Raw genomic sequence first — 23,777 nt, 5'->3', positions numbered from 1 at the left:
CAGCTGCAAATTATGACATTACAAATACACGAAAGCATGTAAGTATACTCCCTGCACTCAGAGACTTCACTGACTGCGCATTCGAATGGGCGCATAACTTGCCTAGTTGACTGTTGGCTATGTCGCTTTTACGGCCTAGTTGACTCCGCCGTCTGATTGCGCTCGACTGCTCATGAGTAGCTCCGCTAACAACAACACTACGTGCAAGTAATGTGCATTCAAAGTATGGAACGGCGAGCAGGCGTGTGAGCCGCCTGTTGGTCCTTAATGTGCTCAAGTGCTGGCGTAGTTTCTTATATTGAGTATATAGGCTTGTAAATGGATATGCAAATATTTTTAGCAGCCTTTAGAGAGCATTTGCACCTCTAGCACTTCATATTGGCAGTTTGAATGCCGGCAATAACAATTTTGTTACTTTACAGCGTGAATTGCAACTAAATAACCGAAGAAGAAGGTTTTTACAGCCTCTAAGAGGTGTATGGCAGCATTGCTTTTGAGTCGTAAAATATTTATTTTATTATTTTACATTGAAGAATACGACGAAGAGGTTTTCTGACCTTTTATTGGTGAATATTGGAGGATGAAAGAATCTCAGCTTGTCTCAAATCACTTTATATAAAATTCGTTGATGTACTCTTGTCAGCAACTCTTTGGTATATGAATCCTATATATTATAGGGCATCAGATAATGAATTAAATTAAAAAAAAACCGTAGGTAATTATTTTCTTTAAGAATACGGCAAAGAGGCTTTCTGACCTTTTATTAGTGAATATTGGACGCTGCAAGAATCTCAGCTTGTCTCAAATCACTTTATATAAAATTCGTTGATGAACTATTGTCAGCAACCCTTTGGTATATGAATCCTATATATTATGGGGCATCAGATAATGAATTATATTAAAAAAAAAAACGGTAGGTAATTATTTTCTTTTCACATAGATGTATTTTTTACATTAAATATTGCTTTTTCGCTATAATTAATTAATAAACATAAAAAGTTAAAAAGAAAAAATGATTAGTACGCGCTTTAATCGTAAAACTATTCATTTGGTTTATACGAGTAGTAAAAATCTACGATCTTCGTAAAGTATTTATTATCGTGGAAATATAGAACGTAAAATATACGTTACATAATTGCCTGTAATGACAATAATAAAAATGTTGCATACTCTCTGGGGCATCATCTTACTCACCCCTACAGATAGCGCCACGAATATTAAATAATCGAATCTACCACGCTGCCGCAGTATCTTGCAACGGGGCCTTTCGCTGAAGGCAAGAGACTATGGATATAGAGTGTCGCGCAGCGCTTGATGATTTTACAACTTCACTCGCGAAATTAACACGCGAAAAATATAGCGAATACTAATATTTGCATATTTCCAATAAAATTCACTCAAATCTACGACTATAGCGAATAAAACACTAAATTTTGCATAATAATTTCTAGCAAATTTACATTTTGCACTTGTTCAAGGAAAACCGAACGTATCGAATGACGACCGAAAATTACAGCGATCACACTTCCGAAAATTTCGAACTTCCACTCACGCAGCGGAAGGCATATGCGAACCGAATGGAATGGCATGATAGCGGAGTCATCCAATTAACGAGCGCGTCTTTGGTTTAGCCGCTCGCTGATCTCACATTTACTTTATCCTGCTCCCAGTCCATACATTCTAGTTTTAGTCAACCTCTCCCAGCACCAGCTATTGGGTAGCAGCACTTACTATGTGAAAAATATCAGCTCAAAAGTAGGCTATAAAAAATACATATCCTTAAAATCATAAAATTCAAACGTAGATTATTGTCTGTATTCATCTTCAGAATATACTAAAATAATATATCAATCATAAAAACATTCAAAAAATTCTCTATTTGTACATAGAGATTGATGAAAGCAGATATATATTAATATTTTTGCGCATAAAGTTTCAATTTGCAAAATAAATGTAGCACACACTCAGGGGCACTAGTCGTCACTACATACAGGTGGTGCTACGATCGTGCAAATATTCTAGACACAAACCTTTGTTCTATCATATTGCTAAAAATTGCTAAAAAATTGCTAAAAAATTGCAAATACAAACATATGGAGATGTACATAAGAAAAAATTATAAGAAACATATATAAAATTAATAAATCGTTGTATATGCATAATTTCATGAAAATATTGTAAAACTCACTTGAGAAAAGTTAGTCCTATAAGCCAACATAAAATAATTATGTGTCTCTATGCACACAAAGTCGCCGCTGCACCCTGCACCGGAGCCTCTTGCTGAAGGTATGAGACTATGAGTAAAGAAGGCTGTGCTGCGCATTTTGCTTTACAAACTTTATACGCGAAATTAACACACGAAAAATATTTCCCGCACCAATATTTCATTTATTTTCGATAAAACGCGTATTAAACTATACTTTTACCAATAAAACACTAAATTTAACGCAATAATTACCACGAAATTTACATTACTTACTTGCGCAGCGGAAAACACAACCGAAACGTTTGGAATGACCGCGGAACTTTGCGTTGCACAGAGTTGCGTGCGCGTTGACAAAAATTTGTGTCTGGTGTTGCAAGTTGTTGGAATTTTAATTTACGATTTTTTAAATAAATGTGAGTAATTTAATAAAATAAATTTAATTTGTTAATAAATGTAATACATTTAATGGTGGCATTCAGTATTACAAAGGGTTTAGTATTAAATGGAAAAATCAGAAAATATATAAAAATATTTTATTTATTTTACACAAAATTTAATAAAAAAATTTTATTTCTAACAATAAATATATTTTTTAATGGAAATAAATTTATGTATTTTTACAAAAAAAAAATGAAAATAATTGCCACAAAGAAAATAAAAAAATAATATATTTTTTCTTTATTCAAAAAAGTAAATTGATTTATTTAATTAAATTGATTTTATAATAAATTTAGTGCCTTTGCTACTTCAAAAATGCTTTTTTAATATGTTGTATGAGGTTATTTACATTTTATTTTACTACTACATACATATTAATTTATTTTTCCTTTTTTATGCAATTATATTCAAGATTTATGGTCCTCTAAACATTGGCAACGGCGAATACCGCAGACGATGGAACGATGAGCTGTACGATTTATACGACGACATTGACATAGTTCAGCGAATAAAAAGACAGCGGCTACGCTGGCTAGGTCATGTTGTACGGATGGAAGAAAACACTCCAGCTCTGAAAGTATTCGATGCAGTACCCGCTGGAGGAAGCCGCGGAAGAGGACGACCTCCACTCCGGTGGAAAGACCAAGTGCTAAGTGACCTGGCTTCACTTGGTGTTTCCAGTTGGCGCCAAAAAGCAAAAAGGAGGAATGAGTGGCGCGCTCTGGTGGATTCGGCTATAATCGCTTAGAGCGGTTCCTACGCCAAATATATATATATATATATTAAAAATATTTTATTTCATAACTTTTGTTATATTATTAATTATTATTGACTCAATTGCTCATTTTGTTATTGTATCTATTTATTTATAATTCATTCATTTTTTTTGTTATGATCAAAATTTTTATATAGTCTATTAACACCTTAATTTTGCACATGTTAACTGGTCATAGTGTTACCACTTATATAAATTTTAGAAAATTTAATTTAAGTCAAAATCTGATTTTTTCTTAAAGTTTGAATTAAAAATTATAAATAAATATTAAAACTGAATATTTTCTTTTAAAAATTAATATCAAATACTGCAATTTATATAATTTTTGAATAATAAAAAAAAATTTTAAAATTATTTTCATTTCAATGCAATACTGCTGGATATCGAATTACCAACGAATTCGAAATTCTATTTCCAGCTGTCAGTTTCCGTACACAAATTTTTGTCAACGCGCACGCAACTCTGTGCAACGCAATGTTCCGCGGTCATTCCAAACGTTTCGGTTGTGTTTTCCGCTGCGCAAGTAAGTAATGTAAATTTCGTGGTAATTATTGCGTTAAATTTAGTGTTTTATTAGTAATAGTATAGTTTAATACGCGTTTTATTGAGAATATATGAAATATTGGTGCGGGAAATATTTTTCGTGTGTTAATTTCGCGTGTTAAGTTCGTAAAGCAAAATGTGCAGCGCAGCCTGCTCTGCTCATAGTCTCATACCTTCAGCAAGAGGCTCCAGTGCAGGGTGCAGCGGCGACTTTATGTGCACAGAGACACTTTATTATATTTGTTGTGCAGGACTGACTTTTAGCAAGTGAGTTTTACAATATTTTCATTGAATTCATCATTAACCAACTATATATTGAATATATTTATGTTTCATATATACTTATATCGATATTAACTTATGTACATATCCATATGTTTGTACATGCAATTTTTTAGCAAAGTGATAGAACAACGGTTTGTGTCTTGAATATTTGCACGATCGCAGCACCATCTGTAATGTAGTGACGACTATTGTCCCGGAGTGTATGCTACATTTATTTTGCATATTGGATATTTTGCACGCACAGACCAATTACAATTTATATGCTTACATCAATTTCTATTTCAAAAAAATTACTTTTATATAAATACATATATACATGATTGATCTATTATTTTAGTGTAGCATGAAGCCGAACACTTAAATCGTACAATAATATAAATTTGAATTTAAGGGTTGTAAGGAAATTAATTTTCTATAGCCTACTTTTGAGCTGATATTTGCCACATAGTAAGTGCTGCTACCCTATAGCTGGTGCTGGGAGAGCTTGACTAAATATATAATATATGGACTAGGAAAACACTGAAGTAAAAGTGAGATCAATGAGCGCTACAACAACAGTAGTTCATTCCATTCGTTCCGCATATATTTTCCGCTGCGCGAGTGGCAGTTCGAAATTCTCGGAGGTGTGATCGCTGTAATTTTCCCATTAGCGAGTAGTTAGTTTCCGTTGTTATTCAATACGTTGCGCTTTTAATTTCCGCAGCGCAAATGAAAATTTAAATTTAACTAAATTTACTAGTCCTTAATATCTTAAATTTTTTGTTTTATTAGTGAACTTTTAGTTTTTAGTGCGTTTATTAAATAGAATATTATTCCTGTCTCTTTTTCGTGTTTTAATTTCACGAGTGAAGTTATAAAAGCAGGAAGCGCTGCGCAACACTATATTTGTAGTCTCCTGCCTTCATCAAAAGGCTCCGTTGCAAGGTATAGCGGCGGCTTGGTAGATTAAACGATTTGATGTTCATGGCGCAATCTGTAGGAGTGAGTCAGTTGTTGCCCCATAGGGTATGCAACATTTCGTATATTATTTTGCAATTATCGGCTATTATGTAACGTAAATTTTACGTTCTACATTTTCACGGTAATAAAAATTACGAAGATCGTAGAATTTTAGTATAAACCAATTTGTGGAATAGTTTTACGATTAAAGCGCGTGCGTATTAAGGCATATTGCATCTTTTATTATATTTTGAGCATTTTAACTTTTTCCGCAGAATAATTAATTATAAAGTAGAAAAATATATATATGTGAAAAGAAAATAATTACCTACAGTTTTTAATAAATTGAATTCATTTTCTGATGACCTATAATATATAGGATTCATATACCGAAGTGTTGCGGTAAATATTTCATCAACGAATTTTATATTAAGTGACTTGAGACAAGCTGAGATTCCTGCAGCCTCCGATATTCACCAATTAAAGGCCAGAAAGCCTCTTCGCCGTATACTTCAATGTAAAATAATAAAATATTGTTTTACGGCTCAAAAGCAATGCCTCTTAGAGGCTGTAAAAATACTCTTCGTCGGTTATTCGGTTGAAAGTTGTGTTGTAAATTAACAAAATTGTTATTGCAGGCATTCAAACTGCCAAAATGAAGTGTTAGAGGTGCAAATGCTCTCTAAAGGCAGCGAAAAATATTTACATATCCATTTACAAGTCTATATTCTCAATATAAGAAAATACTTCACCACTTGGACACATTAAGGACAAACAGGCACGCTCACTCGCTTCCTTGCCGCGCCGCCTTGAATGCATATTATTTACGCGAAGTGTTGTTGTTGGCGTAGCCACCCATGAGCAGTCGAGCGCAAACAGACGGCGGAGTCAACTAGGCAGTAAAAGCGACATCGCCAACAGTCAACTAGGCAAGTTATGCGCCCATTCGAACGCGCAGTCACTCAAGTCTCTGAGTGCAGGGAGTATACTTACATGCTTACGTGTATTTGTAATGTCATAATTTGCAGCTGATCAGCACGAACGTCCAATCGCGTCTCCGCCATCAGCTACATGGCTTGTATGAGTCAGCTTACAGCTGCCAAGCAGACAGTCATACGTGCATTGCAAGCGCGCTTGTTGTCAAATAGTATTTTTCGGACTAGTTATTTAACTGAAATTTCTTATTTCCACCGTACTTACCTTAATTTCATAACACTTATCGTGGCACCGGATTTTATTTTTTTTTTTAACTAAATTCCCCACTTCACCGCCCCCCCAAATATAAGTTCGCTTTATATTTGGTTCAACTAATTATGTGCTCACAGTCAAGACTCAAGCGAGCGCCGCCATTCATTTTCAGACCTAATCAAATCCTTTTCTATTTCCTAAACACAAACAAAAGCGTGCAAAGAGCAGAAGAATGGCAAATAAACAGGTGCCCCAAATAAACAAGTTGAAGCGCAGCAAGAGAAATAAAATGTGCACGCTGGCAAACAAAAGCTGTAAAGCAGCTGCAAAGGGTTTAGATTTTGGCAGCAAATGAAAGGGGTAGAACTGCCGCGAAATATGCCCGCAAAGTAGGCGACAAAGCAACGGTTAAATAAAACAAGAACAACAAAAACAATTACAACAAAATTTCTAAAAGTTAAAATGAATGCTGGTACAACATTTCCGAACAGCGACTGGAGGTGAGCTTGGAAAGTGAATTTTGGGAGTGATAGTAGGCGTGGATTGAGAAATCATTGCTTCTCTGCTCCTCTATAATTCATCGTAGTGCTGTGTGTTGTTAACAGCGGGTCAGTGCGTCTATGTCCTATTTATATTTATTTTATAAATGCGACGCAAAAGCCTAGTTTAACTCGCCAACTAACTAGCCGCCTAGTGGCGTAGTGTTTGAATCTCATCAAGCAACTGTAAATATTAAATTATTGCAAGTAGTAGGGGAGGTATACTTTATTAGTTTGAAGGTAATTTTTCCGTCGGCAGAAAATATAAAAAAAAAATATTATTAAAAAATAAAAAATAAAATTAATTATAATTTTTAAGGATGAAGCCCCAATTGGTTCAAATTATGTCTAAAGTCGATTTTTTTTACTATAGCAAATCTCTAAGAATTTCCGGTTTTAAAATGAGAGTATCAGTTCTTGTTTTCTAGAGAAAGTAACAAAGTGGGGATGCCACATATTTATAAAAAAAAATTTAACACTTTATATAAATAATTTTATAATTTATCTAGTTAATGAACGAATGATTTTTGTTGTATCTTTATTACAACTATTTTTTCCGAGCCAATATTTGGCAAAAATTTTATAAAAAAAATTTGAGTTTTTTGGTTAAAATTCTGTCAAAAATTCAAATTTAAATATTTTCCAGTTTTCCTTCGTTCATTAATTAGCTTTATGCATTTACTATCGAAATATTTTTGGTTTATTGAATTTGGATGAACCAAAAATGAGTTATGATGTTTACGACAAGACCTTTTTTTGGACACGTCATGGGAGATGAGGTGACAACGGCTGAGTTTTCGGAATTTGTAAATACAAATTTTACAAGATACTATTTAAACATGTATCTTTGATACGCCGAATTGTTTATATGAAATATATGATTGTATATATTAAAAAAAAATGTAAAAATACCCGTGTTTTTAGCCTCTGAAACCCCTCAAGTCTGTAATCAATTCATTTATAATTTTTGTCTTGTCAGTATTATATAATCTTCTGCTTTAGTTTCATTAAACAATAAAAACATTTAAATCACATAAATAATATGCGTCAAGCCCAATCAAATCACAAGCATATAGCAACGACCTTGTTAGCAACAATCAAGCGAAATAACTGCAAGCAAGCCAACAACCGCTGCCAACAACAAATCTACAACAAAATCATTTCGCATCATCACTGCAGCTGTATTATAACGCAGCCAATGCAGTCTGTGCCTGTGCTTTAGTGGCATATAAGTGCCGTAATTGCAGGTAGCACACATTTGAGCCGCCTAATAGGCACGTCACACATAAGCCTCGATGTACTCTGACGAGGCAGTGAAACTACACAAACACACAGGCACAGCGTTACGCACTTGTTTTCTCCTCATGATCTGGCACTTTTGTTTTCATTTTTATTTTGCCGCATTTTATATGCTTCTACGTTCTTCTGCTTCTTCTTTCTCCTTTGCAGCAGTCACTCATTCACATTGTATTGCTTCTATGCAGAGTAAGCGAAAAGTGGAGTACTAAAAATGAGGAGCGCTTGTATGTGTGGCTGACTGGCTGCACTTAAGCTTGAGTCTCGAGTAATTATGAAAATTTTATGTATTTACCGTTACTCTACTGTGAATATATGCATTTCTTTATACGCACTCATGCATACTCTTGTGTGTGTGATTGCGAGTATATTTCGCACATTATAGTGCAGGTGCTTGAGTAAAAGTGGCAGTAATTAAAATTTTTGTGTGCGCACGTCTACTTCCTCGAGTCGAGCTCTGCAGTGTGTTGCAGTGCTTCGCTGTGATTTTTTTGTTTATTTCTACTATTTTTTTGCATTTCTTACTTCTGTTTTCCTTTTGTGGTTGCTTTCTTGATTTGCTTGTGTACTTCAAATTCACTTAAAAATACTGCAATGTACCATTATGTGTGTGTGAGTGTATGCAAACAAGTGTATATGAATAACTAAAAAGCAACAAAAAATAATTATTGGATTGCAAAATTTAATTAATTAACATAAATTTGAGGGTTGCCACATATTTTTTTTCTTTTCGCCTAAACATATGCAGAATCTAAGTATAGATATTTTTATACCCTGAACAGGGTATATTAAGTTTGTCACGAAGTTTGTAACACCCAGAAGGAAGCGTTGTAGGCCCTATAAAGTATATATATAAATGATCAGTATGTCGAACTGAGTCGATTTAGCCATGTCCGTCTGTTTGTCCCTCTGTCCTTCTGTCTGTATATATACGAACTAGTCCTTCAGTTTTAAATATTTTGAAATTTTGCAGATGTTATTTTCTCTTCAAGAAGCTGCTCATTTGTCGAAACTGCCGATATCGGACCACTATATCATATAGCTGCCATACAAACTGAACTATCGGAACAAGGGCCTGTGTGGAAAACTTCCGCATTTTACTACATATCTTCACGAAATTTGGTGTGAGTTATTGCTCATAGAAATAATTATATCTCCGAAAAAATTGTTCAGATCGGTTCACTATAGCATATGGCTGCCATACAAACCGAACGATCGGAATCAAGGGCTTGTATGGAAAATTTTCGCATTTGACGTGGTATCTTCACGAAATTTGACATGGACTACTGCTTAAGGTAATAATATAATCTCCGAAGAAATTGTTCAGATCGGTTAACTATATAACCTTAATGTTTCTAGCAAACAACCCGGCTAAAAAGAATTAGTAAAAAGTTTTCTTTTTCTTTACTTACTTTTTATTACGTCTTTAGATTTGCTTAAACACATAATTACTAAAATAAATGCACCTGTGAAGGGTATGTTAGCTTCGGTACAGCCGAAGTTAACGTGTTTTCGTTAAATTTAGGCAATATTTAAGTATAGACATCATCATTTATCTATTTGCAACGAATTTTAAAATGTTCGCCTAAATGTAGGCAATTATTTTTAATATTTTTTATTATAACTAAGAATCTTTGAAAAATTTAGACAATCTTTTGGTATACACATGCTTTTCCCGATCGACTTGTGTTCTATACCAAATTCATATAGTTTTCCTGATCTATTTAAATCGAATTTAAAAAAATTTGCCTAAATGTAGACAAATCTATAATATTCTCGGTGATAATTAAGTGTCTTCGTAGATTTAGACAACTGTTTTGCCCTACAACAAAATTTTTTTTTATATCGACCTAGTTTTGTTAGTCTATTGGTATGAAATAAGAATAAGAAGATACCTAAAGGTAGGCAATGTCATATTATATTAAGTATATAGCAATATTTAAAAGCCCTCAAAGAAACTAAACAACATTTTGTCGAGCGCTAATACACTAAAGCACAATACTACTATTTAACAATAATCTGCACCATCTTAATTGAAAAATTTATACATTTGCCGTGAAAAAAATAAATAGTCGAATAAATAATCTGCATTTGACATTTGTACAGTCATCAACAAATGAAAAGCAACAAAAGAATATCATCAACTCACTAACTGTCAATACAAACAATAGACATTTTGACAGAAGCGCGCGCAAAAGTATGCAATAAACATACAAACATTTATTTTTATGCTCCCAAAATAAATACCGACATTAAATACAAGTTTATATACATATGTGTATGAAAAGTGGCAACCGCAAAGCAACGGCTGCAAATGTACGCCACTCAATGAAAGTCAATTAAAAATATATTTTTCTAACACTTTTGTTATAATTTAATTACAATCGAATGCAATGCATTCACACATATGAATAGGCAATTTTTTGCAAATACACACATAACTGTAGTAGTACATATCTATGTACATATGTACATATTGAAACATTTTTGAATATCCATTAAAATTACAACAAATTAAATTGAATTGGATTTTGATGTGCGATTATGGCCTAGCACAAACATGAAATAAATGGCAAACAGTGAATGAGAATGTATTAAAAATATATTTTCAGTTGCAAATGTCACATTTCATATTATGGTGAGTCTGAACTGTGTACTGGAATAGTATGTGTGTGAGTGTGTGTGAGAGAGAGAGAATAATACTTACATAGTTTAACTGTAAATATTTACAAATGCAATAGGCTAACGGTATGATTAAAGTGGTTACAAAGGATTTTACAGATTACAATGTAAATACATATGCAGCGGTGGGCAATGAAATGGAAGCAGTAGAGGAAAAGTGTGTAAATTAAAGAAAATTTCGCTGGATTATTTTTATATCAATTTTATTAAACCATATGATTTTGTAAAACGAAAATTAAACCGAAATAATAAGTTTTTCAATAATAAAAAAATTCTATTAATAAAAAAATTCTAAAAAAAAAAAACAAAAATTATTATTACAAAAAGTATAAAAATTAAAATATATCAGTAAATAAAATTATCAAAAAAATTCATAAAAAAAATTATTCTAAAAAGTGGCTCCAATAATGTGTCCATCGCTGTATGTTCAACAAAACTATGTAAAACACTGCTTTACTCATACAAAATATATACCAATAAGCATTATACAATATTGTCTATAAAATTACAGTATTATATAACTGTATATACACAATCCTGACTCATTTGAAAAACGAAAAAAAAACACTTCCACATTTTACTGCCAACTAAATAAATTATTCAACACATTACAGATTTCAATTGCATTTGACATATTTCAGCAAATCTCTGCAACAGTCAAATGAAATGTTGAATAAATTAAAAATAAAGATTTCCACCAAAGAGATAGTGAAAAAGTGGCAAACAGTTTTCAATAAAATAATGCAGAAATGTGCAATCAATTTGGAAAAAGAGAACATTGTTGTAGATAACAAAATGTACACGAATACATTTCGAATTTAATAGCTTTTAGTGCATTACATATTTGATGAAATTTACTACTTTGTCTGATAGAATATATTATGATGAAAGGTTAATGCTTTAAGTAGTTGGATATAAAGGAAAATTTCAATATTTTCCTTTACTTTCTAAATGAAATTTGGCAAAAAAGTTCGAGGAGTCGAATTAGAGGTTAAGTGCTTTAAGAGGTCATGAAGTTATAGGCATTTTATTATCTTTGTAGAGATTTTAGTATAAGAAATGAATTCGAAAGAAATACCCTTTAACAGTAGCTTGAAAATATACTGTTAAATATTGCCGGTAGATGGCGCAACACACCAACTTAAGATCTGACCTCTATGAAATAATAATAAAAAGTTCTTTACACATACTCACTTAAAGCACTTGTCATCCCCAATACTTGCTCTTCATTAATTTAAATTTTGTTTTCCATCGAAAAAAAAATCGAAATTTTCAAAAGAAATAGTCGACAAAAAAATACATGACCAACTTAAACAGTTGACATATCAGACAGCAGCAAATCAAAATGGTAAGGCTGAAAAGCCTGAAATCCATAGTCAGTCAGTCAAATTTCAAATGACAAACGTTGCGCAAATATTGGCTATGCAAATAGTAGAAGCGGGCAAAAGGCCATGAGGCTGTAAATGGAAGGCGTGAAAACTGACAGCAAGTGAGCAACACAGCCATATAAAGGGGGTTTATATATATACGGAGAGATGTATGGACACATATGTGACACTTTTAGAAACTTAGTAACGGGAAAAGACAGACGATTGTGTGAAAATACATATATGAAGTTTAATTTTTCATATATTTGTTATATAAGCTCTATTAGGTTTAATGCCGGTCTTCCAGTAGAAATCAATTTAGATTTCTAATACCGACCTATTTTAAAGATTCCTATTTCAATAATTCTCTCATTCTTTATATCATGTTATCAAACCTTTATATTCCAGAATATATAAAAAGGTTAATTAAAATCTTCAGTGTAGTTCTAAGACAAATATTAGACCTTTCCACTCTATTAAGTCTATAGCAAATTCTTTATCCTCAAACAATAATAAATACGTCGGCAAAACTGAGATTCGTTCACTTTGCTACCTGTATTTTTCTTTTCCCTGTCTCACTCTCTCTCTCTTTTTCTCTTTCTCTTCCTCTCATTTCTCTCTTCTACCTCTTCGCTCTATCTCTTTCTCTAACAGCGTACATCATTTTTCACTCTCTCGCTTAACTTGCTCTTATAAAATGTCATCTAAATGTCAATGCCAGTTATCAATTTAATATAAATGGAACTGGACTCAGCGAAGTGACAATCATATCTCGTTTATATAGCCTGCGCTACTACCTTCATAACTACTCAACTAGTTACATACATCCTTATAGTTACTGTGCCTTGTCTCTCACCTAAGGCCAACAGCGAGTTCATCAGTTGTTAAGTTTATTTGTCGTTCGAATCAGCGCCGACTCTTACAAATACACGCTCATCACTTACAGATAATATGTCTGTATGTGTTCTGTGCATATTTACATTGCCGTTATTCCATCGACCGGAATTGAAAATTGAATTTTCTGCAAACAAAAACCAATTGAAGTCAATTATTGTTTATGTAACTAATTTTATTTAAATATACGAGTCTGTCAATTGTTTGGCGTCAACGGTGCGCTCTCTGTGTGTTTCTGTGTATATAATGAGCGAAAGCGAATGACGACAGAAATGTTAGCATAAGGTTTAGGGCATTACAGAGAACAAGGGAGAGTGAAGAAGAGCGCTATGACCGTGTAAAAGGAATAGTGTTTGATTAAGGGTCTATGAGAATTTAAATGTTGAAAAAAATAATAATATTATTTCTAATTTTTTTTAATTATATTTATTGAGAAAAAATTGTTGAATTAATTTTTTTTTTCAAATTGAGAATATTTTCTATTATTTAGAACAAGTTTTTTTATACATAAAAAATCTCTCCTGGACTTCTTCGCAGGCAATGCACTAAATATCTGCAAACGGCTGCTGTAAATGGCATTATATACTGTACATATCTATATACAAATAAATATATATATAATCCCACATTCACATCGCTATATATTTACTCAAACAAGCAAATGTGTAAAATGTAAAATTGCAACGCTGTAAATGCTGCAAATGACCATCATCTCTGCAGCGCAACCGTGTAAAGGCTGAAAGGCAGCGAACAACAGTAAATAGGCTAGTTTGTGTGCAAAAGCGGAAATCGTTAGGCAAATGAATTCGTTAAGGTCCATTAAAAAAATGTTGCAAATGTGCAAATCTTTGTTTAAACTCATCGAAGCGGCGAGGCGACGAGTCGTACCATTACATTGCATTGCATACAGTCATTGCAACAAATATACGAACCAGCAAGCAGATTGGCTATTATAGAGTAGTGCATTCGTTGCTCTAGAAGGTAAACGAAATAGAGTTGCCACGTAGCAAAAAAAAAAGGTGCGATACAGAGGATGATAAAGCCCCTCAGGGCTTTATTTACAAAAAAATTTAAGGTAGAGTTTTTTGAGATAATGGACCTACCTAGTATCTACAAGAGTAAAGTAAGAAAAGACAGAGAAACGGTCAAAGATAACACGAAATGTTTCTTCAGTTTCCGAAAATACTACTTGATACAAATGTCTTTGAAAAGAGATTGGAAAATGTTTAAATAAATAAAGGAAATTCAGTTTGTATCTCCGAGGTGTGTTCAAACAATAACGGGAATTTTCGTTTTTTTTTTTTTAATATTTGTTCTTCCGTCTACATTAAAGTTGTCTTCAAAAAAAGTTCATTCGATATCATGAACTTGTGCTAGCGCTTCTTTCTCAAGGATATATTTCTCAGACCATACATCGGATTCAAATAGCAGATTATAGTCATACGTAGTAGCCATTAAAAGCTTACAGTGCTTCTTCGAGCAACTTATAGCCTTTTCACACAGGAACTAATTGATCAATTAACTCTGCTCAATTAAAACGCTGATTGAGTTCCATTTACCATACAAAATAAAAATCTACATTCATTTTTGATTGAATTTTAATCGACTTGAAAATGAAATGCAACTCTGCTGCAAAGGCGTACTATATACGTTCTTTGTCTGCGATTGGCTGAATTTTTTGATAAGAAAGCTGCGGTAGATGTCACTTTTAACAAATATTAATCAGCTGATGAAACCTACCAACTTCTTATGAAAAGCAAAAACAAAAATGTATAACAGCTGATCGGTTATCGAGTAGCCGGCAGTGTGAAGGCCAAAAACTGGTTTCTCCATCAGAATTTTAATTGAACAATTAATTTGGCTGTGTGTAAAGCCTATTAGTTGATCTCGAATCCTCCACAGTTCTCGATCTTATTCCAAAATCATTTTAACTTAACCTCACTTATAAAAAATTCCAGTTTATTTCAAGCTCTCCTACTCATAAGCATAACGGTAAATCACATTTGAAATTATTATTATTTTCATGACTACCTGCCAACACTCCATTGTAGGTAGTAAGCCTTAATCGCACGGCAACTTTGTGTGCGAACAATAAAAAATTCTACAAACTTAGGCAGTCATAATACCAAGAGTGAGTTATTATTTTGCACAGTTACTTTGTGGGAGTGTATGTGTGTGCAATAATAAAATTCCACATACATACAAGTAAAAGTTACACTATGGACTCATAATAACAAAATTAATGTTAGTTTTTAACAGGCCAACATTTCGTCTTAAATGGCACTCAGCGCAACGGCACACTTCATACTGTGGGCCATAACCGCAGACATGGCAAGCCATTACAAGCAACCGACAACAGGAGGATGGTGCAACTGAAGACTGGACGACAAGAGTATAAAAGTAGAGAAGAAAGAAAGAAAATAAAAAACGGTGCTTGAAGACCAAGCTTGTATGTGTGTCAATGTGTGGGAGAATACACTGCTTTTGTAGTTAGGAGCGGCATGTGTGTGTGTGTAGGCACAATTGTTTGTGGCGCTAAATGGGCCAAATGCTGCCAGCGAGTAGTAGTGAGTAGTGCTTTTACTGCTTTCAAACGCCGCTTTTATACTACAAGCACACACCCATACTCACACATTGCTCCCCCTCTTCAGTACTTTCTGCTTTCTTTTTTTGAGCTGCTCAAGCACTTCTTCATCTCCACTTTACAGTTGGCCAACAGCCAAATGTGTTTAATTTCTCAGCTTCTTCAGCCACATCACAACGCCACCGACTATCTCACTATTTTCCCACGGCTCACACAGACACATACACACAAATATACATATTCACTCACTCCCCCTTCGAGTACTTCACTTGAGTTCAACGAAGATTGCTTACCTTCTTGAATTGCAGCTCATTTTTATTCATTCGCTTAGGTTGTGGGGGAGCCAGTGTAGTACTACATACAACAAAGCAGTATAAGAAGAAGTTATAAAACGAAGTGAGAGGGAAGACGCGACGTTAGTTGTAGCAGACAGAATCAGAGCAGCGCTATCGGTCACTCAGCTTGAAGAGGCTGAAGAGTATATATTCATGCATATATGTATACACACAAAAATTGTTTGTTGTTGTTGTTGCTGCTCCAATGTTAGTATAACATTAAATGTCCTTGGCAGACAAATGAATTTTGTTGTTCTTGTCATTATTGTTGTTTTTAATGATGAGGCTTTTTGTTTGTTGTGTACGAAAATTTATTTTATGCAGCACTTAGTGGCGATTGTGTTTGTTACGTCGTGCGTTTGTCAGCCTGTCGTTCACTTTGTATGCGTGGAAGCTCGGCTTCACCGCTGTAGAGTGTGTGTGTCCGTATTTTAGTTTGCATTTTCGTTCATGCTATTGCCACGCTTGTCAACTCATCCATCAGCTGGCAATTGTGTGCAGCTTGCCTTACTGGTATACTAACAAGCGCTAAAGAGGTGGCGCGGAGGTTGTTTAAGGCATGATTAACCTAGTTTTCTTAGATTATAGAGTTTTTATAGCTTCAATATAATATTTTATTAAAGATTCGCATTTTAAATTTTTTCGTAAAAGGTACAAAAATTATTGATTTCTTATTTAAGTATTTTTTTTATTAAATAAATATATTACCAACGTTGCCACCTATTTGGTAAATATTTATTAAATCGCTAATCTACATAGAATATTAAAAAAAAATATTATTATATTTGAAAAAAATTAAAATATTACAAGTGTGAAACAGAGTTGCCACCTATACCATTGTTTTCGAAACTCAAATATAAATATTTAATTAAATAAAATTTCGCAAAATAATTTTAAAATCATATTTGGAAAATTAAAAAAATACAAATTTTAAAATAGGGTTGCCATCTATAAAAATATTCGAAACTAAAATTTAATTTTTTTATTAGACAAAACTTTGAAAAATAATATTTAAAAAATATAAAATAGATTTCAGATTTGAAAATAGTGTTGCCAGCTATAGAAAATATATTCATAACTTAAATTTAAAAAATTTATTGAAAAAAAAAATTTCGAAAAATATTTTCTAAATTACTTTTCGAAAAAAATAAAATACAATTATTAAAAAATAGAATGATTAAAAAATAGGGTTGCCAGCTATTAAAAAATGAATGATTTAAAAATAGGGTTACCAGCTATAAAAAAATCGGAATTTAAAATATGGTAAAACATATTGCTTAAAACAGTAAGTAGCGTTAAATTCATTTGGCGAAAAAATTTTAAAGATGAATAGAGCTGCCGCCTTTATACATTCATATGTACATACTTCCAAAATGGAGATAGGTTTAAGGATTTTTCGATTACTTATCACAACAAAGTAATTTAAACTTCTTTGAGTAAAATTATTTTTATTATTTTTGAATATTTTAACAGTATATGTAGTAATTTAGACTAGGGTTGCCAACTTTCTTTATAATTTAATGAAAAAAAGCAAAATATAAATAAAGTGTGCCTAAAAAAATCAATGTTAGTGACTGCTTTATGGATTCTGAATAGAGTTGCCATCTGCCGAAAAATATGCTTGGTGTTGCCACGTTATATAGATCAAATAATATCTTAAGTTAATGGAATTATGTCTTCAAATGACATATTTCTTATGAATTTCTTTCTTATTGCTGTGTTTACATACATTGCCTTTTATTTATTTATTTCATGCGAGAAAATTGTCTACGGCACAGTTGCTCCACATTTCTAGCTCATTTATCTTCTTTTGTTGTGTGCTCATTTTTTACACTTTTATGCTTTGTTTGAGGCCACACCTACTCACTTGACTTACAAGCAAGGCAATTTCCACAGCATGTCACTCATACTTATTGAGTGCTGTGCTGAGCGACAATGTTCATATGTGCTACAATGTATGGGTATTTTGTGGCAAGCTATTATTGGCATGTCAACGAAGACAGCAGCTATTTCATTTCAGAGTAGACATTTTTCATGTTAGATCATTACTAGCATTATGTGAAGAACATTATATATGATAAAGTGAATATGTTTTTGGGTGATACATGCTTAACTGGTTGCCTTATTCTACTGCGCAACGTTAATATTATGCAGTGAGTACTGTTACGTTACTGTTTTCTAGAATATTGCCTTAAAACGTACTCTCCAGTGATTCGCTCAACAATGCTTCAACTACCACTCCAAAAGAGTAAACAAATAATTTCCTTTTCATATTCGTTATTATTACGAATTTCGTTGCAAATATTTTTTAACATAAATATGCCATTGATTTAATGAAGCATACTTTTTCAACACATATTCACATACATATGAACAAATATGAACTGAGTCTAATGCATGATCATGTGTTGCGCCTTTTCAATTTCACATTTGCTTCCGCATATATGTTTTTTCTTTATTTGTATTTTCAATTTATTTTTATTTTTTTGTTTTTTATTTTTATTTATTTTTCCTGTTTATTTGTATTTTCAATTTTTATACCCTGAACAGGGTATATTAAGTTTGTCACGAAGTTTGTAACACCCAGAAGGAAGCGTCGGATGCCCTATAAAGTATATATATAACTGATCAGTATGTTGAACTGAGTCGATTTAGCCATGTTCGTCTTCGTTTTTGCAGACTTTATTTTCTCTTCATTTGTCGGAACTGCCGATATCGGACCACTATATCATATAGCTGCCATACAAACTGAACCATCGGAATCAAGGGCTTGAATAGAAAACTTCCGCATTTTACTACATATCTTCACGAAATTTGGTGGGAGTTATTGTTCATAGAAATAATTTAATCTCCGAAAAAATTGTTCACATCGGTTCACTATATCATATAGCTGCCATACAAACTGAATCATCGGAATCAAGGGCTTGTATAGAAAACTTCCGCATTTTACTACATATCTTCACGAAATTTGGTGGGAGTTATTGTTCATAGAAATAATTTAATCTCCGAAAAAATTGTTCAGATCGGTTCACTATAGCATATAGCTGTCATACAAACCGAACGATCGGAATCAAGGGCTTGTATAGAAAACTTCCGCATTTTACTATTTTCTTTATTAAATAACCATAATGTTTCTAGCAAACAACCCGGCTAAAAGGAATTAGTAAAATTTTGTCTTTTTTTACTTACTTTTTCTTACGTCTTTAGATTTGCTTAAACACATAGTTACTAATAGAGATGCACCTGTGAAGGGTATATTAGCTTCGGTACAGCCGAAGTTAACGTTTTTGCTTGTTTTTTTTATTTTTTTAATTTTATTTTATTTTTTAATTTTTTTCTCAAATTTTTATTTTATTTTTGCTACATTTTCATATTATTCCGCTTTCCGCTGTAAGTATTTGCTATTTGCCATTTGTTGTTATTGCAATTTCGACTATTTTCTATTTTTATTTGTTGTTTTTGTTTGCATTTGTTATTTTCCATTTTATTGCTTTTCAATTTCCCTTATTCATGATGCCATGAATTTCCCATTACCACGCAGTTGTCTGCTTGCTTGACTCGGCTTGCCTTTGGTTTCGTTTGCTTGCTTACACTTGGCTTTTCACTTTTCGCATTACGTTAGTGTGCGCACACATGGTGTGGTGGCAATATCGACAACAACAACAACGAGAAAAGCTATGAAAGTTTGAAAAATGAAGCAAAAGTGTGTGGAGCAATAGAATTATATGAAAATTTCACTGCACAGCAGACAAGTGTTGCATGCCACACATGGAGTTAGATGTATGTGTGTGTGTTTTTACATGCTCATAAATAGGTGAATTCGATATCCGACCAGACGGACACACACACACACAAACAAACATGCAACACTTGCTTCACAGCTTACTCGCACCACCACCACCGGAGTGCCATGGCGTATACGTAACATTTGTATGAAAAGTGTGTGGGCGCTTCACAGCCACTTGCTAGCACTTGCATTTGGCGCTTATGCGCTTCAACTTTGCTTCCTGCGTCTACGACACATTTTCGTCTTTCATATTTTCGGCGCTCACTTCCTTCTTCCTTGTGCTCCTTGTCACCACTTCAGCGCAGCTTTTTTCCCGCCATGCTGCTTTCCGTTTTATTATTGTTTGACATTTTTATGCGTCTACCACACGAGTATTTGCACTACTTGGCTGTCATCTCCGCTCGATATTCTATTTGCACGCTCGACAAAAATCACCAGCACCACTTTTCGCCTATATTGCTTTGGCAATATAGCAGCTCTTCGCATGTGCGCTTGTGTGTGATTGTGCGGAAAATTTTCTTCAAAAAAAAAACAAAAAAAAATAAAAAAAAAACTCATCGGTAATAATGGTTGTGGAAGCGTACGTGTCAAGCGTCACACATTGTTGTCTGCTTCAACGGCGTGCTCACCGCACACACATCCACACATACATTCTATGCACTTTTCAATGCGTTTTTCTGTCATTCAAAATTGATAACCGCAAGCGCAAATACTACACTCTCACACCCAAGTGAAGTGCAGTGTTGCAAGAAAATTATTTTTTTATTATTTTTTTGGAAAGCAAGAAATTTATGGCGTTGAAAAAAAAGCGCTTTTTCGAAATATGCGTTGAAAAGTTGTGTTGTGACATTTGATTTAAATTTATTGCCACTTGCGGCAGTCACACTGTCACAATCAACCATACATACATACAGTCACATAAATCGATCGATCAGCGCTTTCATTGCTTTTGTATAAATATTGTGTGTGAATGTGTGTGCTCGTTTTTGAAATGCATGCATGAATGGTTTTTATGCGTTTCACTAGTTTGGAAAATATTATGCAGATGTCGCTGCTGATTTATTAAGGAAGTGGGAGCATAGAGGTTAGAAATCTTCTTCTCGTAGCTATAAAATGAACTTTTGGTAACATTTTAGTATATAAATTTTGAAGCGCAAATGCCAATAGGTCATTATAAAGTTTGAACAAAATATTGCATAAAAGCACTTCAACAGATGGCGCTGGTAAAATTTTATTTTTTATAATTTTAGCGAAAAACTGTACCAAAAGTGAACTAAAATGAGATGGGCCTCGTTGATACGATGAGGATGAATCCTTTTAAATTAATAAATACAGATGCCTGAAAGCTTTTTCAAGCTTTTTCAAGAAGCTTTTTCATATTATAAATACAGTAGGCGGTTTGATTTTCGAGCCTAACCACTAACTATTAGTCTGAGATGAATAGAACCTTCGGTGCATATCTTAGATTAATTGGTATACTCGGTGTATTTAAAAAATAACGGGAATCTAAAATTTTACGGGTTTGGAGAGTATAAGATCTATTATGATATAGAGGCTCTAGTACTCTGGATATTGAGACTCAAGTATGATATCTGGCATCACTTTATGTACCCTATCGATGTTACTGTGGAAAATAGATGTTCTCAATTAGATGTTCTAGATTATCTCAATTTATTGTGATATGTTAAAAATACAGATACTAGGTCTTGATTTATGACTAGGTAGGATATAGGATACAACATACCAGATATTCACCATGCGCCAAATTTTGAAGAAGACCCGTGAAAATAGGATCGACACACACCATCTCTTTGTCGACTTTAAAGCTGCCCAAAGAGGAGCTGCCTTTATGCCGCGATGTCTGAATTTGGTATCCCCGCAAAACTAATACGGCTGTGTAAGCTGACGTTAAGCAACACCAAAAACTCCGTCAGGATCGGGAAGGACCTCTCCGAGCCGTTCGATACGAGACGAGGTTTCAGACAAAGTGGCTCACCCTCGTGCGATTTCTTTAATCTGATGCTGGAGAAAATAATACGAGCTGCAGAGCTAAAAAGAGAAGGTACAATCTTCTATAAGAGTGTATAGCTACTGGCGTACGCCGATGATATCGATATCAATGGAAACAACACCCGCCCCGTTAGTTCTGCTTTTTCCAGACTGGATAAGGAAGCGAAGCGTATGGGTCTGGTGGTGAACGAGGACAAGACGAAATATCTCCTGTCGTCAAACAAAAAGTCAGCGCATTCGCGTCTTGGCTCCCACTGCCAGATGGAGGGATACGTGGCGCGCTGTTGTGGACTCGGCTATAATCGCGTAAGCGGTGTCTACGCCAGTCAAGAAGAAGACGGATATAGTTTTACCACTAGAACTTGACTTTTGCGTATGTCCAAAAACATATATTGTATTGATGACGGTTTAGAGGGCAGAACTGGTGAAATCATGAAACCATCCTTCTGTCCTGTGAAAGTTTTTTTCTTGAACACTTTGTTTCGATATTGACCACCAAAAAATTACCAAATTTCTAAATTAGATGAATACTTTGGAGTTTTTAAAGCCTGTTATTGCAGTCTTCAGGGCTCTGTCCATATCACTATCTGTTACCATGAAAATGTCCTCCTTACCCCTAAGATGGCAATATTTTATAAATTTCCTCGAACAGATTTCATTTGGGAGACGAGAGGGATAAGTTTTATTATCACAGACAGGCTTCGTATAGATTACTCTACTACACAGATCATACATATAACAGCAGAATGGTATTCACACACTCCACTCACATAGAATCCTACAGAGTATTCTTCTATCAAATAAAAACTATGAAGAGTTGAAGAATATTTGAGAAAAATTAACAAACTCTAGGAAGCTGTATTTATCACAAATTATTAGTGAGAACTGTCCATTTATTGAAATTCAATTTATACTGTATGTAAGGGAGAAATTTATTTCTCAAAAATTCCCCTGAAAAATAATCGAATAAAGGCATCCCTTCTAAACCACAATCAAAGTTCATCACCCTTCAGTTATAATAGTTGCGGTCAGAACTCTTCAAAACCTTTGCATAACAAAATGAGCGTATTTTCGGTTTAAATATTCATTGCAGTGGGAGTTTTTTTCGCAACAACTACAAACACACTATAAACTGGAGTATGCTCAACCAGCGTAAGGGTTATCATATGCAAATCTCATGCAATTTTAACTAAACTCATCAAAAGGTGTTGGTGCCACGTGTGCACTTGCATAGGTAAACAGCACAAACACACAGCACAGACATATAGACATGCAAAGGTGACTGACTAACTAACTAACTCACTGAATACTGAATGTATTTTAATTGAATGACCAGCAAAAAAAAAGGAAATAGTTTGCTGCCAAAAAAAGTAAAGTAGCAAATGCAGGCGCTGACAGGGGAATAGCTAAATGCGAAATTCATAGCTAACACATTTTGGACTAAAACCATATATGTATGTATATATCTATCCATATAATATATGGTTACATGCATATATTCATAATCATATGTCTGTTTTCATGCAAATATTTATGCAACAACTTTGACACAGTGCGAGTTAGTGGCGATTTTTTTTCGCATTTTGCACCGTGTACGAAGTGAACTGGCTTTTGGCGAAAGTTTTGCCCTTTTTTGGTGCTGAATTTTAGTAACAGCTGTGTGTGTGTAGTTTTAAGAGTGACTAAATTTGTGTGGTTTGCACTTTTTTGTTGGCTCAGGTCATTTGGAAATTCAGCTATGCATATTAAATTTTACTTTGGATTTTTATTTTTAATTTTTTTTAAGCAGAATATATTTTAAAATTAAACTCTAGAGTGTTCATAAGTTATATATAAATTTAAAATATTTTTTTTTTAAATATATATAAAGGTATATGGAGCGTCTCTAAGGGTTAATCCGGAGTTTGTT

At 33.6% G+C, this 23,777-nt stretch overlaps 1 protein-coding gene across 5 annotated transcripts in view; it reads right to left on the bottom strand.

Annotated features, from left to right (window-relative positions):
* Positions 1 to 23,777, bottom strand: part of LOC105221358 (CUGBP Elav-like family member 4) — an 867,302-nt gene that overhangs the window by 755,986 nt on the left and 87,539 nt on the right. For 4 of the 5 annotated variants that reach the window (XM_054230385.1, XM_054230389.1, XM_054230386.1 and 1 more), the window contains exon 1: positions 2,189 to 2,514. The exons of the other annotated variant lie outside the window; for it this stretch is intronic. The gene's annotated coding sequence lies outside the window, so the exon portion shown is untranslated. Of the gene's footprint in view, positions 1 to 2,188; positions 2,515 to 23,777 lie in introns of those variants that run through there. 5 annotated transcript variants of the gene reach the window in all.

Source organism: Zeugodacus cucurbitae, chromosome 4 (assembly GCF_028554725.1).
Source record: "Zeugodacus cucurbitae isolate PBARC_wt_2022May chromosome 4, idZeuCucr1.2, whole genome shotgun sequence".
In the NCBI taxonomy this organism is placed as follows: Eukaryota; Metazoa; Arthropoda; class Insecta; order Diptera; family Tephritidae; genus Zeugodacus; species Zeugodacus cucurbitae.
The sequence above is the reverse complement of the archived record's forward strand: the minus strand, read 5'-3'. Positions and strand labels throughout refer to the sequence as shown.